Here is a 13,451-nt window from a genome sequence, read left to right on the forward strand (position 1 = left end):
AATACTTGGTTACTCACTCGGGAGAACGACTCTTCAAATCCCTGTTCGGCCATTTTAATTTTGGGTTTTCCGTGATTACCCTAAATCGCCCCAGGGAAATATCGGGATTGGTCCTTTGAAAAGCTCAGGGTCTATTTGTTTCCCCATTCTTTCGTAATACGAGATTATGCTCAGCCGTGAATAATCACGTTGTCGATGGCACGTTAAATTCTAAACTTACTTCCTTCTTTCTCGAATACGTTACATATTAACACAAAGCACAACTGAACACGCAAGAAGACGCGCTCGCAGTGTGAACATATCTGCACTCCGACTATTGTAACAAAAGGCTACAGCTAATTACGTAATGGTCCAAATATTATAACTTTTAAATGGCAAATATTACGTGATAATATTCTCAATCCAAAACTGATGATGGGGCACACTCTGCTCAAAAGGTACCGTAATAAAATATCACATAGCTACTGATGTAGATATGCTAGACGCGCACCTACAGATGTAATCTGCGACTAGCAAACTGGTCACCGGCAGTCTGTAGTATACACTGGACAGCCAGTATGAAAGAACTGTTAAATGGAGGCACTGCAAGATGTCAGACCAGCAGTAAAACGAAACCCTTCCTCCTTTGTTGTAATTCCTTGGTTGTTCATAAATACTCGGTTCATATACTAGTCATTTCTAATATGCTCTCATTTCATAGGAGTCTGAAGCATTTAGCTTTCTTCCTGCTGAATAATAATAATAATAATAATAATACAATTTTGTTGTGGAATATACTGTGTAACAGTACTGTGTAACGTTCACAATTGATATAAAAAGTATGTTGTTTTTGGAACAGTAGTTGTATTATGACCCTTTTTTGGTGGTCTCAAAACGATTTTGTATGGATATGATGCCTTTTGGAAATGAGTGAGTCAGCTGCATCGAGAGTGTAGATGTAGATGGTATAGGTAGAGAGTCAGACAAAAAGACGTAGGTTTGTAGTTTTCACTTATTCCGAGGTACCTACGTATCGTCAACGTTGAAGCACCAGTATCTGAATTTATAACTTTCCCGTCAGACTGATAAACATAAAAAGTAAATACTGTATAGCAGCGTGTATCGGAAACGAGTGAAGCTTTGATTGCGTGCAAATAGAGTAACTGCTTTTTCAGAATAGGAATATGGTCGTGGTAAACCTTAGGTCCAGACATTCATGCCAAAAGTGTCTAATGGGCTACCGAGCGGGCACCTGTACCCCTAGTCCCAGACCTAAGATTTCCCTCCCCCCTCCCTCTCCCCCCAATCCCGACCATTTGCATGTATCGCTTCGAGCCACCTTCTGAACCCAGAAGAGACCCTGTGCTGTCTGCGTCATGAGGTTTTTATACTTGCTTTGAGCGGCTCCACGGCACATCCACATTGCTGGTCGAGTGCCACCTTTAAAAGGCAGCTCCTTTGCATGTGTCCTCGGCTCGTGGTCCGATGGCTAGCGTTGCTGCCTCTAGATCACGGGGTTACGGGTTCGATTCCGGGCCGGGTTGGGGATTTTCTCTACCCGGGGACTGGGTGTTTGTATTGTCCTCATCATTTCATCATTATCAGCAGCAGCACTCGTGACAGTGGCTAGACTGAAGTGTGCAAAAAAAGTGGACTGTGTACAAATTGGGACTTTGTACGGGTGCTGATGACCACGCAGTTGAGCGCCCCACAAACCAAACGTCATCATCAGTCTTTCCATATGTCGACCAGCTCATTAAAATTCCTTTAGTAGCGATTGCGGACAGCCTGAATCTCGCCTAACATCACCTCTCCACCTATAATTTCGGTATTCAGTCTGAGTTTTCTAACACGTCACAGTCACAAGAGTAAGAAATCATAATCTGAAGAGCGCGACCTTCTGACATCTTGACCGCTATCGATTATTCAGACTTTGACATTTTTTCGATGCTCTCTTACGCAGAATATCCACGAAAACTTTTCAGGAGACACGAGAGAAAATTATTTAACCCCATTTCAGTTTTATAAAACATGAAACGCACTTCATTTCCTTATCTTTCGCCCGTTGCAGGTTGTCTGTTAAATACGCCCATTCTGAAAGCATAGTATTACTCCAATGCATTTCAACTCCTCACATCGTCAAACACGCTGATAAGTAACGTATTCCACAACGCAGTTATTTCTTTTTTGTTATCATATAATCATTTGTATTACCTGGTTGTACTAATATTTCGCTCTCTGCATACGTGTCGCACCAAGTATCACGTAGTCCCAAAATTTTAGAGTCAAAAGTAACATAGGCGATAGAGAACATTAAACTGGGCATTCTGAGATAAGAAATAAGTAGTCAGAAACGTCAGGCAGTACGAAATCTTGAAAGAACAATGTATATCACGCAAGTTTTTGTAAACTACTCGACTCTGGTGGCGCTGCCTTGATGACTGTCGCGTTGAAGCGTTGCAAGGAATGTAAGTTGTTATGAATAGGTTTTGGCTTGTTTATATCAGTGAAACAAATTTCCAACCCTTAATTCTTAATCCAAAGTTTTGAGTTTTGGAAATACTTACCACCTGTACAGTTCTGACCTTACAGGTTAGGTACTCTGCATTAAACTCTTTGCCTGTACCTACACTTTTTCGTTTCCACTGTTTCTCCCGAAAACAGGTGAAGTATTGATGTATGCTTTAGCACGTATCGCGCTAACTTATCCATCCCATTGTATTGGCGTTGTACTCAAAGGAAACTAAAACACACGGATAAGTATTGGAAAATAATATTTAACGCATGTTTCAAAGATTAGAAAATGAAACGACACGGACGTTATCTATTACGAAGACAGTGAAAACAAAAAAATTAATTCGCGGAAAGGTACTCCGCTGAATCAACGCGTCGCTGAATGCCTACTGATGGAAAATATATAAGCAGAGCAGAGACGAATCGAGCATCATTCTAATGACGACAAGAGGCCGCAAATGGGGAAATCCAGTGACATAAGCGACTCTGGAAAATGGCGGATTTTTATGGTCCGACTCCTGGGAACGAGAGTCTCGGAAACGGCAAATCTGGTCGGCTGTTGGCGTGCTACTGTGGTGAGCACATATGGAAAACACTCGTAGTTGAATTATGGTGAAGCCACGAGAAGGCGGTAAGGTATTGGACGTCCACGCCTCTTCACAGAACGTGGACGTTGTACTTCCGCTCTGTAAAGCGACAAAGATCGCGATCTGAGGGACAGTACAATGCTGTTGCAGGTTTAACTGTTTCCAAGCACACCGTTCAGCACATATTGTTGATCATTGGGCTCCAAAGTGGATGTCCTTTACATCTACTCATGTTGACCCATGGACATGATAAATTACAATTACAGTAAACACGGGGCAATCAAAATTGGACCATGGATCAAAGGAAACGTGCTGGTGGTTGGATCAATTGCGTTTCTTTTTACATCAGGTCGATAGTTGTGTCTAAATATGTCGTCATCCAGGCGAACGTGTGCTCGAAACATCCACCGCGCCACGGACACAGACCGATGGGGACAACATTACGACCGCGCGGGATTAGCCGAGCGGTCTTAGGCGCTGCCGTCATGGATTGTGCGGCTGGTCCCGGCGGAGGTTCGAGTACTCCTTCAGGCATGGGTGTGTGTGTGTTTATCCTTAGGATAATTTAGGTTAAGTAGTATGTAAACTTAGGGACTGATGACCTTAGTATTTAAGTTCCATAAGATTTCACACACATTTGAAAATTTTGAACAACATTATGCTATGAGGTACATTCACCTGGTCTTGCATTGCGCCTATAGTACAAATTGAAGGCACCGTGAAAGCTGTGAACTGTCTGAAACTTATTACGGGTCACCTCTAACCCTTCATGATTGATGCCGGCCCCTACGATAGTGCCATCTTCCAGTAGGAGTTGATGGTTGGAGAGACGACGTCACAGTAAACCGGTTATGTTGGCCACTGATGCATCGTATATATGGACTGACAACCACTTCAGCGTCAACTAAGGCGTGAAGATGGTGCACTGAAGCGTCGAGACTGGTAGCTACACAATAAATGACATCTTAACGACGGCTGTAGGTGTTTCATTTTCTTAGGTAATTGAACGGCCGTAGTGTCGCAGACCTGCAGACACAAGGATGGACATACAAAATCAAGTAGGAAAAAGTTTCCGCGTCGCAAATCTAGCATCGCTGTACAGTGGTTTGAGGAGCCTGATAGTGAACTCACGTTAATTTCTTGCTACCACATTCACGTGATCTCAACCCGATGGAAGACATGAGACGCGCCCGCAGCCGACGGCCCCGTAATTTATGGGAACTGAGCGTTATGTGCACAGATATCTGGTGCCTCCTACTTTCGCAAACCTACCGAGGATTTCACCTTCAGCAAGGCTGCTGCACTGCGTTCCAAAGATGGACCAACATCCTATTAAGCAAGTGGTAACAAGGATTCGGATTCATCAGTGTACTTCTCCTCATTACAATATTATGTGACAGTACCAAGGAAACTGAAGAAGATAAGTACATAAGAACAATGATAATAAAAGCAGCCAAAGGCTCGGTGAAATTTCTTACATGTAACACCGAGCCAGCGAAGAACATTACAACAGGAACGATGAAGTTACTAATATAGCTCAACGTGACCTCGAAGTATTCTCCACTTATGTTGAGTGTAGAAACCTCTAAATGTAAATACCTTTTACTCTAAGTGATTGTGCTACATGAAAGTTAATTGGGAGAATGGAGATGGTGTCTGCGCTTACGCCCTTCTATAAGGAAGAACTGAAGGTGTAGTAGACCAAGTGATGTGGTCGATCTTTGCAACACTGAATATCTCGCAAGCCACAGTGAATATGGTCTTTAAATTTGGCGCGATGACATAGTGGGTAAGTCTGTGGATTTGCACTCAGTAGCAGCTGAGTTCAAATCCCCATCCGGCTAGCCAGATTTAAGATCTACGTACGTTCCTAAATTGCTGAAGTGAATACAATACAAACAAATGGCTCTGATCACTATGGGACTTAACATCTATGGTCATCAGTCCCCTAGAACTTAGAACTACTTAAATCTAACTAACCTAAGGACAGCACACAACACCCAGCCATCACGAGGCAGAGAAAATCCCTGACCCCGCCGGGAATCGAACCCGGGCATGGGAAGCGAGAACGCTACCACACGACCACGAGATGCGGGCTTACAAACAATTATGACCGATTTCTCACTCTACACTTGTCAATCGGACTTGGTCTCCATCTGTAGCAGCACCGTCATCGACAGGGTACTCTACGTGCTACAAGGACGGAGAATGAAGGCGGTAGTAGTTTCATTGGGGGAATCCACGCTGCCCGATAAAGTTACAGAGATGTTCAGTAAAACACCAGTGGCAGTTGCTACAAGAAAGCCGTAGTAGATCTCACAAGGGAACCTCCCCATCGCACCCCCCTCAGATTTAGTTATAACTTGGCACAGTGGATAGGCCTTGATAAACTGAACACAGATCAATTGAGAAAACAGGAAGAAGTTGTGTGGAACTGTGAAAAAACAAGCAAAATATACAAACTGAGTAGTCCATGGGCCACATAGGCAACATCAAGGAAAACGTGAGCTCAGTAGCGCCGTGGTAGCGTGAGCAGCTGCAGAAGGAGAGGTCCTTGGTTCAAGTCTTCCCACGAGTGAAAATTTTACTTTCTTTATTTTTGCATATTTATTATCTGTCCGTTCGTTCATTGACGTCTCTGTTCACTGTAATAAGTTTAGTGTCTGTGTTTTGCGAGCGCATCGCAAAACCGTGCGATTAGTAGGCGAAAGGACGTGCCTCTCCAATCGTAACCGAAAACATTTGATCGCAAGGTCATAGGTCAACCGATTCCTCCACAGGAAAACACATCTGATATATTCTATGCGACACTGGTGACGGCATGTGCGTCACATGACAGGAATATGTTGTCGACCCACCTAACTTGTGCACTTGGCGAATGGGTAAAAGGATTCTTCTACCTTGCCCGATTTAGGTTTTCTTGTGAATGTGATAATCACTCCCAAAAAAGTGATGAAAACATAAGAGTTTTGTCACATAAACTGAAAATAAAAAATTAAAGTTTTCTCTCGATGGAAGATTTGAACCAAGGACCTTTCGTTCCGCAGCTGCTCACGTTACCACAAGACCACGACGCTCCTGCGGTCCTAGTGTCCTTGATTTTGCCTATCTTGCCACGAACTACTCATTTTGTATATTTTGCTTATTTTTTCACAGTTCCACACAACTTCTTCCTGTTTTCTCAATTTATCTGTGTTCAGTTTTTCAAGGCCTATCCACTGTGCCAACTTATAACTAAATCTGAGGGGGGTGCGATGGGGAGGTTCCCTTGTCAGAGATGATATGTTGAAGTTGTGGAAGAGTACACTCAAAAGAGTTGGGAAACATATTGGTTCTTCCCAATTGAGACTCGCTGAAAGACCACACATTAAATCAGAGAAACTAGTGCTCATTCTCAGTTTTGTCGACGGTGAATGCAACGAGGATGGGAGGCAGGAGGAGAGGGACGGAGTAAGGGAGGAATATTGCACACAAAATGGACCCTCCGCCACATAGCACAGGCTGGTTTGTGGGGTACAGCTGTAGATTTATATTTTTCCCTCGCTCAGTACGGAAGGTGAAGAATACTCAATATTGTAGAACACTCAGTATAATGTCGTTTATTGAAACTAAACTACACTTCTCGAACAATCACTATATACACACAAAGAAAACAACATGTAGACGACCATTCATCAAGAGCGTCGGTGAGGTCCGTCGGAGCTGGTCCTAGCTCGGCGAGGAACTGGCTGTACTGCTGCTGCGGTGGCCTTACAAAGCCGGCCGAGGTCGGCGGAGTACTCCAACTTTCCCTGTATCTGTGAGGCGACCTCTGCAGAAAAAGGTTCGCATTAGTCTCTAGCAAGTTCTGTTTGTTTCGAAGAATTGTTTTCCTCTTGGTTGCGCCTGCAAGTACTTGTGTATGTTATATGGTACAGAGAGGTGTCTTGAGTGTAGTCTGCCTGGCAGGGGCCGTCTGTGGCAGACGTAACAGAACGTAACAGGATAGAAAATCAGTACTAGTTTTACGATCTCTCCTCCACCATGCACTCAGCCTCGAGTATTTATGTAGACGAATATTTCGAACAACGAAGCCTAGCCAAGATACCACTGAGGAGGAGCCTGTAAATATTTTTACGCAGTAATTAGCTTCCGCAGCCGCGGGGACTCGGTAGCGTGTGCCTAGGAAGCTGCAGCCTAGGACGACTGGCCGCGGACGCTCGCTTTAATTCCGAGTCCGGCCGCTAATTGCGAGGAAGTGGTCCGCATCCTGGCCGGGCGTCTCTGCGCGCTCTCTTTTGTTCGGGCTCACTTCAAAGCCCAACAAGTTTCATTAAGCAACATTAATTTCCGCGGGGAAATATTCTGCGCCGCAAAAAGGCATTCCCGTTATTAAGCGCGCCGCCGCCCGAGTTAGCCGCGAGTGTCGGCCGATCCCCGCTGGCGCCGAGCACCTGCCGCCGTGTCGGGGCAGCTGCCTTCCGTCATTAAAGCGAAAGCATACGCACCTGCACTCCCAAGACGGCCCGTGAGCGAGCGATACCATACAAGGGTAGGCCACTTATTCGGACCACAGAAATGAAAGAGCCACCTCACTTCGCGAAGACCAAACCTCGACAACAAGTTAACGTTTCATTAAAACATAGATAGTCCAGTCTTTCTGAGAACCTTACCACTGAAAGAGCACCTGACCAAACTTATATTCATGAAACAAATTTAAACACTCTAGTTTCTAAAACGACAAAAGATAAATAATATTTAGCTACTGTTCAAATGCAACTCGCTTGCTTTTGAACCGAGAAATAGGGAGTTAATGAGAAAAGTTGGCACCGTTTATTTCTAACCGTGTTCTAATTTTTTTCGGCAGCATATACGAGGTGCGACAGTAAATTAATGAGACTTTTGTGGAAAAAAATGTTGCTTACCGTATTAGTCAAGCTTAATGTTGCCTCCTTCAAAGTAGTTCCCTTCTGATTGCACACACTTTTTCCAGCGCTTCTGCCATTGATGGTAACATTTCTGGAACTCATCTTCTGTAATATCCTCCAAGACCCTCGTCACAGCTTTTTGGACATCTTGTGTTTTTGGAAAATGGTGTCCCTTGACCGCCGTTTTGACTCTTGGAAATCGAAAAAAGTCGCATGGAGCGATATCTGGTGAATAAGGTGGCTGTGGTAGTACTGAAATTTATTTTGAGATTAAAAAATGTTTCAAATGGCTCTGAGCACTATGGGACTTAACTTCTAAGGTCATCAGTCCCCTAGAACTTAGAACTACTTAAACCTAACTAACCTAAGGACATCACACACACCCATGCCCGAGGCAGGATTCGAACCTGCGACCGTAGTGATCGCGCGGTTCCAGGCTGTAGTGCTTAGAACCGCTCGGCCAACCCGTCCGTCCGTGAGGTTACAAATTGCTGTACTGACAGAGCAGTATGGGATGGCGCATTATCGTGATACAGAATCCAATTATCAACTATGTTGGCACGGACACGAAGATCTCTTTTACGAAGTCTTTCTGAAATTTCTTTATAGTAATATTGGTTAACTGTTTGTCCAGGAGGCACCCATTCTTTGTGAACAATTCCCTTGGAATCAAAGAAGCACACAAGCATGCATTTCACTTTTGACTTTGATATGCGAGCTTTTTTTGGTCTGGGTGATCCCTTTGAGCACCATTGCGAACTCTGGCGTTTTGTCTCTTAATCTTCCTGAAAAAACCAATTTTCATCACCAGTGATAACACGGCTCAACAATTCTGGATTGATTTCCGTTTGCTCTAACAGATCGGCTGTCACATTTTTCCGTGTTTCTCGCTGTTTTGGTGTGAGATTTTTGGGGACCATTTTTGCATAAATCTTTCTAATAACAAGATCTTCAGTTATTATTAGACGAACCGTTTCTTGATTGATGTTCAGTTCTTCTGCAATTATTTTCACGGATAATCTTCGATCAGATCGTACGAGTTCACGCACCGTGACCAAGCTGACAACCGTCCGTGAGGTTGATGGTCATCCACTGCGGTCTTCATCTTCAACATTCATTCTGCCTTCACTAAACATTTTATGCCAACGAAAAACTTGAGCTCTTGAGATAACCTATTCTCCAAAAGCCTGCTGAAGCTTACCGTAAATTGTCGTCGCGTTTTCGCTTAATTTAACGCAAAAAGAAATGGTATACCGTTGCGCAATATTATACGGTTCCATTTTCCGTGACGAGAGGCACAAACACGTGTTAATCTGATATAAGAACGTAGGCTTCCGCAGCCAGTGTCATAGTGTTTAAACTTCTTCTGGGTATTATGCCCTGAGGAAGGCCGTTGCAAATCGGCCGAAACGTCGGTTTTAATTTATTATTGTTGTTAGTTTTTAGCAATGACGCGGCATAATACCCAGAAGAATTTTAATCACGTGTTAACCTATTACAGCACAACTCATGACTGAGCAATTGCATCGATGTGCCGCTTGGACTAGAGGCAGCTTATAGACCAAGGTCAAAGATATTGTGCCTACGCAAGCCTGCAGGGTTGCCACATCCTGCAAAGAAAATCAGTCGCATTACTTTATTGTCGCACCTCGTATATATACAAATACATTTCCGGAAAAAATTAATGCACCTTAAAAGACGACTTCGATTTTGTCGTTTTTGATTTGGTGACGGCATATGCTATCCCCGGCAACCGTGAGCATGGTGGCATAGCTACCAGAGCGCTATCTGTGTCTACCTTTTAATGGGGAATGCTTACAGCCAGAGGGTGCAAACGAGTGAACCAGGCAGGCAACCATGTCACGAAGACGAGGCACTCATGCTTCCTACAGCCGACTGAGCGAGCCTGAAAGAGCTCAAATTATGGCCTTCCAAGTGGCTGAACGGCCCTTTCGGACGACTGCTACACAAGCTGGACGCGCTACGTGGGCCGCGCAGCGAGGCTGATATCAGTGGTCACGTGAACATTCTCACACCCGTAGACGAGTTTCTGGACGTCCACGCAGCACAAACGCCCGCCGGCTTCGTCATATTGTAAGGGTAGCAGTGGCAGATTGCGCAGCTATTCCGCTAGAGGGTCACTTGGAAGATGGAATGGCGCGCCGTGGTCTCGGGGTATGAAAGCAGAATCTTCCTGCACGCAAGAGATGATCATTTGCACCTACGACGTAGACCTGGTGAGCGCCGTCTCGTACAGCGAATTCGACCAAGACACACAGGCTCCAACTCCGGCCTGTTGCTGCATATAGAGAACAACCATTAGGAATGATAACAATGAGATGTTGTCTGAGTGATTAAGCTCGTGGAAATGCATTTGGTTGCCCTGAAGTGCCTTAAAGACTGTAACGTTAGTGAAGGAATTTATCATGTCATGACTGCAGAAAGATATGGTTTATTGTTCTTCCGAGATAGCCATCTTGGGCGATCAGCTCTATTTACCAGGATCAAATGTTTGAAATATTTCACTTAACTGCCTTTATTGGTTGTGTTTATATTTTCTTTAAGTTATTGATTTCGAATATAAGTAACTCCATCCTGAGACGTCCTTATGACTGTCCAAATAAATCGACCATGCAGTCGCTTCATGCCCTAAATTGATAGTATAATGGTAATATTAATAATAATGATTATGTTATCAAAGCAACAGTTCTTTGTGAGCATTGCGTAGTTTGGAGAAGGTTCGCAACAAATAAATAATGTAATCCAAATTGGGAATACGATCAGACCCGCTTGCCCAACACAAATTGCTTTTAATTATGATAGTGTTTTAGACACAGACGTTTATTCCAGATCCATTTCATGAACGTATTGGACCAGATTACACTGTCTTGGGATCAACGTGGCTGCACCCAATTGTAGTGGGCCTGGACCATGTCCTTAGATACTCGTAAATCCTAGCTGCGTGCAGCGGGCGATTCTGGTCACTATCTGGCATGTAAAACGTATGGCGGTAATGGCGGATCTGGAAACATATTCTGAATGAGTGTCATAACTGCCTGAAGATCGTACTTACACTTATTTTCAATGCAGTACCGGTCACAGGGGAATGATACTGTAAAAATGAAGGGAAGAGGATTACGGTTTAACTTGCTGTCGACGACGATGTCATTAGAGATGGACCACAAGCTTCTATTGGGGACGCAAGGAGAAGGAAATCGGCAGTGGCCTTTTCAAGGAAAAATTCCCTGAATTTGCATTAAGTGACTTAGGGAAATCAGGGAAAATATAAATCTTGATGTTATTGCGAAATGTTTTATGCGAAGCTGTTTAGCGACGAGCAAGATCACTGTCGATTGTTAGGCGAGATAGAAAGTGTATCGCTTCTCTTGTTTCGTGCAGTGTAGGCGTAATTCCTTGTTGCGCACGAGATAACGGACCATCAAGAAAGCATCGTCTCCTTGAATTTTACACAAGCAGTTCGCCTTTAAGAAATGCTATATTAAGAACCAATTACAATCGTGTAGAAAGAGAGGATGTCTGGAACGAAATTAGCGTGATTTTTCAGTAGCTAGTTGCAAGAAATGGTTCAAATGGCTCTGAGCACTATGGGACTTAACTTCTGATGTCATCAGCCCCCTAGAACTTAGAACTACTCAAACCTAAAGAACCTAAGGGCATCACACACATCCACGCCCGAGGCAGGATTCGAACCTGCGATCGTAGCAGCAGCGCGGTTCCAGACTGTAGCGCCTAGAACCGCTCGGCCACCCTGGCCGACAGCTAGTTCCAGTTTTGCAAACAGTGCATCACAAACTTCTAGGATAATTCCTGACATCGTACGCATTGTAATTTTAAAAAGATACTGTAAACCTGTACATGAATCACACGTCGTAAGAAATCAGTGTCAGAGAAAGTCCTCTCAGCTTCGCATGCTTTTTCTTTTTCTTCTTCTTCTTCTTCTTCTTTGCTGACTAGGGTTTCCCCTGTTTGTCGGCCACATTCCTTAAACGTAGTGGACCAGCTGTTGTGCCATCTCTTTGGTGGCCGTCCGAGCGTCGTTTTCCTTGCAGCCGTCCATATTACAAATTTTAACTAATCTTGTGGGCTACACCCTATCCACATGATCCTTCCAATTCCTTTTTCTTGTCTTCACCCGTTTTTATCTCACGTTGATCCGTTATCGATACATTTGTTCTCTTGTTCCTCATGAACACTCATTGGATCTGTCTTACCCGTTCATTTCCACTGCCATTAACTTTTGTATTATTTTTTCCGTTACCGCTGCATGTGTCATAACACGAAGCATCATTGTTTTATATTTTTCATTTTCTCCTCAGTTGTCATAAATTTCCTTTTCAGTATGTATTTTGCAAGCATTCGGCATCCTCATCGCGTTTGTCACTTTGTTTTTTACTTCCGTGGTTAAGTCTTTCTAGCTGGTGATAACAGTCGTTAGATAATTTAAGCTCATCAGTTTTTAAATTTACAAACCATCTTCTTGTAACTTACATCTTAGCGGTGTTTTTGATATTACCACATTGTTTGATTTTTTAAATGAGATTTCCAGGCTATATTGGTAAGCTCTTTTATTGAATTGGTGAGTAACATTTATACATCATCCTCATTATTCGCAATCAGTACAGAATCATCAGCGTAACATAATACCTACCAATACAATTCTCGTTTTATGTAATGGTACCTTTCTTAGACACCTGTGGTGTGGTCTATTATTGTGTTGAACGGGAGTGGGCTTGGTGAATCTCCTTTGTCAATTCTTCGTGTGTTTAAATTCTCGTTTTATTACTTGTCTGCATACCTTCTATGACTTTTACAATACACATTGGTATTCTCCTGACAATTAAGATTTCAATCACATGCTACTTTTCTATCCTATCTGAGGCTTTTCAAAAGTCAACTGAAAACAGGTAGGCTCGGTTATTGAATTCTATGGATGTATCCGTCCCCATCTTTTCGATTTTCGGGTCGATCAGTGGAACAAGAAAATCCATATTTTCTCCAGTGTTACGGGTGAAGTCCCTGATGGTATCTTCGATGAGTCCCGCTGCCATTTTCCTCCTAAGCTAGTTCTCACGTTGGCATCGCCGATGGAATAATTCCTTACTCCACCAGCCATGAACCCATTTCGCTATTTGTTTCAATTGTAGCACCGTCGTAATGGCGAACGCAGTTGCAGCAACCAGAGGCATGACAGAGTGCGTCCACATGGTTGTCTCACCCAAATTGACGGGTGACCCTTTTCGTGCCTGCTTCGAGCAATGTTCCGCTCTGCATAAGTGAAAGGGCGAAACAGCTATCTCGCGAAACAGTCTCACGTGTCTGTTTCGCGAGACAGGTATCGCGTGGCGTAAACTCTTCTTAATAACGTACCAAGTATGCTGTACACTTAATTTAGTGATGCTTCAAGATGATCAGATGATCGAAACATTTAGTAAATGGAGATTCA

General features: G+C 43.6%; 1 protein-coding gene across 1 annotated transcript in view; it reads left to right on the top strand.

The window, feature by feature from the left end:
* LOC126456044 (tolloid-like protein 1) overlaps positions 1–13,451 on the top strand; it is a 1,300,043-nt gene that overhangs the window by 991,288 nt on the left and 295,304 nt on the right. The window lies entirely within an intron of this gene.

This window comes from Schistocerca serialis, chromosome 2, assembly GCF_023864345.2.
Source record: "Schistocerca serialis cubense isolate TAMUIC-IGC-003099 chromosome 2, iqSchSeri2.2, whole genome shotgun sequence".
In the NCBI taxonomy this organism is placed as follows: domain Eukaryota; kingdom Metazoa; phylum Arthropoda; class Insecta; order Orthoptera; family Acrididae; genus Schistocerca; species Schistocerca serialis.